We start from the raw sequence: 5,784 nt of genomic DNA on the forward strand, positions 1-5,784 counted from the left end.
GAGACTTGAAATTATCTATCACTTAAAAGTCTATCTACTCTATCTCCTATCTTGAGACAAAATTCATTTTGCTATATAGCATTTGGTATTTCGACCCGAGTTTAACTCTCCTATCTATTCTCGAAATATGTGTTGGTAAGCTTTCGCTTTAACCAAGTTCATCTTTACCTAGTGACGAAAGTCATGTTATGTTTCAATCACTTTGAAAATTGCTCTGACGAAAAATGCTTTGTGAATAACAACTATATAACGTCCTGTGAGAATGTCCAATGATTGAAATGAGAGTTTAGATTATATAACCAATGATGGATATAAAAATTGTTGTGGAAACATATATACGTATAAATACTTATTCCTTGAACCGAAGTTTGCGAACTTTGTTGATCAAGAGAACCGGAACAAGAGCCGTGAACTAAGTCCGAGAACTTAGTCCGTGAACCCAGTCCGCGAACTTGAGTTAGGTTATATCTAAAGAAGATTGTTTGTGAACTCATGTTTATATAAACCAAGGAATGCTAATTGCAAACCATGGCTATAAAGTTCATAAACCGATTCGAGTGAATCAAATCGTTTTTGCTTCGATTGTGTCTTGCGTAGTTACATAAGATTTCTTTACAATTGAACAACTCTCTAACTAGTTCATTTGAGTCACTTGAACTAGTTATGGTGAAGAAGAATATGGTTGATATGAATGCTCATATGGCTAACCATTTGGTTAACTATTATTGAACCGACAAATGTACATGTTGGGTACGGTTACACAAACCTAGAAACGTGCATTTCATTTGTGTGTAACAAGCTAAGTTTTCGATCTAACAGTTGAAAGATATTAGCTTGAATCTAATGAGGTTTTCATATAATGTTGAGTATTGAATGTTTTTTTACCAAGCTAACATTGATTGCAAACCCTGATTTAAAAAACTATATAAGGGAGAACTCTAGCAACTGGGAAACCTAATCCCCACACCTTACGTGTGATACTAGTTGTGTAAGCTAGAGTCGATTCTCCTTTAACCTTTGGTTTCTTCTTCTAAACCAAGTTAACGACTTAAAAACTTCATTGGGATTGTGAAACCACACCGATACTACTTTCTTGTAGTTGTGTGATATGATCTTGCATATTCTATCGTACGAGTACAATCGTAAGGATTGGATTGAGATTGATATCTCCGATAGGCAAGATATAAAAGTAGTCACAAACATCTTCGTCTCATCGTTTGTGATTTCACAATATCTTCTTTCGCCGCGTCGATTAAGATTATTGTGAGGTGATTGATAATACTAGGTCTTTCTTCGGTAATATAAGTCCGGGAATCAATTGATTCCTGTTCACCTTGATTTATCAAAGGACGGAACAAAACTTGTAGGTATATCTGTGGGAGACGGATTTATCTATCATTATAGACTTCTCCGTGTGATACAGATTTGTTTATTAAAGTCTTCGACTTTGGGTCGTAGCAACTCTTAGTTGTGGGTGAGATCATCTAAGGGAATCAAGTGTGTAGCATCCTGCTGGGATCAGAGACGTAGGAGCATAACTGTACCTTGGTTCAGTGTGAGATTGGTTAGGGTTCAACTACAGTCCAGAACGAAGTTAGTTTGTAGTAGGCTAGTGTCTGTAACGACTTAATACAGTGTGTGTTCAATCTGGACTAGGTCCCGGGGTTTTTATGCATTTGTGATTTCCTCGTTAACAAAATTCTGGTGTCTGTGTTATTTCTATTCCGCATTATATTTTGTTGTATAATTGAATTATCACATGTTGTGCGTTGTTCAATCAATTAGAATATCCGACATTTTGGTTGTTGATTTAAATTGATTGACACTTGGATATTGGTCTTTGGTACCATCCAAGTTATCTCTCTAGTGTTTGATAAAGACTCGCAGATTTCTATTTGCTTGAGTATATATCAAATCGAGAGATTGAGATATAAACTCTTTGATATACTTTTTATCAAGATTGAGTCTGACTCTCTAGTTGATTCTCTAGAAAGTATATTTGAGTTTGTCCATACAGATTTCTAAGCAAAATATTGGGTGTGGTTGTTGTACCCCCATTTTTTCAATTGGTATCAGAGCAGGCAAACACGTTTAAGACCTTACAAGTCTGTGTTTGTAGCGATCTGACTTTATGGACAGAGGTGATATCTCTATTAACGTACCACCAGTCTTCGATGACTCTAATTACTTATGGTGGAAAATTGCTATGCGAGCTTTTCTTCAAGCACGTGATTTACAATCATGGGTATATGTTGTTAATGGCTATGATGCTCCCATTGAGGCAGTTGGAAATGTAAACGTTCCCAAGAATATTGGTGAATACAGTCCTGCCGAGATACTTGCTGCAAAGAAAAATTCCGACGGTTTGAATGCCATCATACATGCCATTACCCCATATCTTCAGCACCATGTGTTAAATTGCACTAAGTCTAAAGAAGCTTGGGATATCTTAGAAACCGTATTTGAAGGAAATACCCGTTAAAAGGAAGCTAGGCTTCAAAACCTTAATTCCGATTGGGAAAACCTTCATATGGCATATAAAGAAACATTTGATGAGTTTAATCACAAAGTGTCTGAAATTGTTAATGCATCTTTTGCATTGGGTAAGACTATTCCTGAGAAGGACATTATGATGAAAATTCTCAGATCGCTGCCATCTAGATACGATTCTAAGAAGCATGCAATTGTTGAGGGAAATAACCTAGATAATCTCTCCAGAAATACACTGGTTGGGAAGCTTAAGATCTTTGATCATGAGCATTCATCCAAATCTAAGGATGTTGCGTTCAAAGCACTAAAGGACACTAAATTACTTGATAAAAGTAAAAAAGTGTATATCTCTGAAGACGATCACTCTAAAATAGATTCATCAGATGAAGATTTAGACAAATCGGTCTCGATGATCACAAGACATTTTAGGGATCTTCTGCTGAAGAGAACTAAACGGTTTTCCAGAGATAAGCCTAAGGCGTCAGTCAAACCTCATAATCGTGTTCCTCCTAAAAACAGGAATATTGATGAAACTGATAACGAGGATATACCTCAGTGCTTTAAGTGTAAAGGATTTGGTCATCTTGCAAACGAGTGCCCAAATCGTAAAAAATGCACTGGGAACAAAGGTCTTGCTGCAACTCTTGATGAAATGTCTGACAGCTATGAGTCTAATGAAGACGAGAAATCAAGTGTTGCACTTCTCAGTGAAAATATTGATTTTGATAACTGTAGCAATACATACATCAATCTCGATATTCTTTCAGAAGAAAACCCAACTAATTTGGAAGAAAATATTGACCCGTTCTTTGGAAACTCTATATGTAATGTTGCAGGTTACACTATGTGTCTAGCTGCGTGCACATCTCAGAAGCCTGACTTTTATCCTAGTTTGACGTGCTCGTATTGTTCTCTAAAGGGTCATGAACTTTCAAAGTGTTACAAGTACAAACACCAATTGAGGCACGTCAACAAACTTCAACGGAGAGCAAATCAATTAGCAAATAAGCTTAAACTTGCTCGGAAGACCGTTGAGGTATGTAGGATTTTATCTTCGTCTAAGAAGTTAGTTTCCAAGGATAATCCAAGACCATTAGAAAAGAAAGTATGGTCGAGTCGTTTTGATAGACAAAGGTCTGTGGATTCCTCTCAAGAGGAAAATGGTGCGCAAATCGTTGATCACCGCAATGCAACTTGATTGTGTTGATTTGAAAATTTTGTCACATGTGCCTGATCAAAAGAGACAAGATTTTTGTACCTCTCGGGCTTTAGGAAAAAAAAAATTCTCCTTCTTTTCTTAGTTTTTAGAATCCCTTGTCTATCAATAAAGGAGGGTTATTATCGACAATTATACTATTTATAGGGTTAAGAGTTGGATTGTACGAACCTGTTTAAAGGTTTCGAAACCCTACATTCCTTTTTTCTTCCTTGAAACTTCTTTTTATCCCAAGACTACTTGTTGAGATTGTGATTTCCTCTCACAAACCCATACGCCTATGGATGCTCCAAGTACCATGTCTTCTGATGGAAATGATGTTAATATGATTGTCAAGGCATCAATCATGAAGGAAAAAGAGAAATCTCCGTTAGCTCCGACATTGAAAAGAAAAATGAGGAATGTGAGGAAGCCAATAGCCATTCCTTCAAACTCTCAGAAGTTTTCTGATGTTCTTGAAGTGATGAAGGAGATGCGAAAGGAGATTCAACAAATAAAGGCTTTTGTGTATAAGACTCATGAGATTCAGAAGGCCCTGGTCCGACATCAGTCAAGAAGGTTTATTGATATCAACTTCTACCTTAATGAACCTTATGTCCCAATGGCTGTTGACGACAAGGAGATCGGGGACGATAAAGAGTTCTTTAAAGGTCTTATTGCCTAGTAAATCTTCTTTTTTGATCTTATTTAGAAGAATAACTAGAGTTTAGAATAACAATTATTGTGATTACACATAGCTATGTCTAACGTTTTCATCTTCATGTTTTTAGATTTATTGGTTTAAATTCTAAAATTGTTTGGAAGAGATTTTTGAAGTATTAATCTTTATGGTTTTATATATTGCAATTTGATATGGGATATGTGTGTTTGCGTCCGTGAACTGTGATTGTCCCATACATTGTCGAAAGTTAAGTCCTTTATATGTCAATATGCATGTGTTGATAAAAGAAGGAATGAACTTTTGACAAATACAAAAGTTAAGCCTATTATGTCAATTATTGATGGAACATAGGTTAAAATCTTTTGTTTGTAAGGATTATGTCTATTGTATGTCATTGTGCAAATAGTGATGGAAAATAGAATGAGTCCTTGCTTATTCCACGGTATTAGATCGATCTCCGATCCACAATTTTTGTGTATATACTGTGTTGTTCCATAAGGTGTCTTATGTTGAGCATTATCGACTGAGTTGATTACTTTCTTATGATTAGCTTAGTTATTCCTCCGTAAGTTTTCTTATGTCGCGCATGACCAATTAAATTGATTACTTTTGTGATTAGTTTGGTTGTGTATTCCGATTAGATTAATTATGGGTTCTCTTATGATTAATCTAATTGAGTATTTTTTGAGGCTCCGTAAGTTCACTTATGTTGAGCATTTACGATTAAATTAATCATGAGTTCTCTTATGTTTAATTTAATTGAGTTTTTGGATTCAAATTCATACTTGTATATGATTTGTTATGTCCAAAGAAATCGTTCTTTTCTTTTGAAATTAAGGTCGCTCTTGTTGTTCTTTGGGGAATGACATTTTATGGGGGAGAGTTCTTAATTGAACCTGTGCTAAATTGCCAAATCTTTGTGGGGAGTGCGGCTGTGGAATATTATAGGGGTTATCTTGTACCTTTAAACTCCTTGATGAATGCATTTAGCTTCGGCTTTGTGATTGCATCTAAACAAGATGATATATGCTTACTTTTGGTCATGAAACATCTCTTTCGGAAATTTCATTAGGATCCCGTTCTTGTACCTTTGCCAATTTTATTGACAAAAAGGGAGAGAATTAATGTATAGTTCACACTACAACTACATATGGTTTTCGGATCATTATGTATGGAGGAGTGATACATATCACCATAGTATTGTTGTCAAAGTTGTGATACAATTGAACTTTGATGCTGTATAACGATAATATGACACTGTATAACAATGATCGAGAATTATGTTTTCTCATTGTTATAGCTACGGATTTTCAACAACGATGATGCTGAACTTACAACCTTTGGGATCATTGGAGTACTTGGAAGTGACGAAGATTTCAAGTAATGTTGAAGATTAGACATGTGGAATAGGAGCTAC

Source organism: Papaver somniferum, unplaced genomic scaffold (assembly GCF_003573695.1).
Source record: "Papaver somniferum cultivar HN1 unplaced genomic scaffold, ASM357369v1 unplaced-scaffold_99, whole genome shotgun sequence".
In the NCBI taxonomy this organism is placed as follows: domain Eukaryota; kingdom Viridiplantae; phylum Streptophyta; class Magnoliopsida; order Ranunculales; family Papaveraceae; genus Papaver; species Papaver somniferum.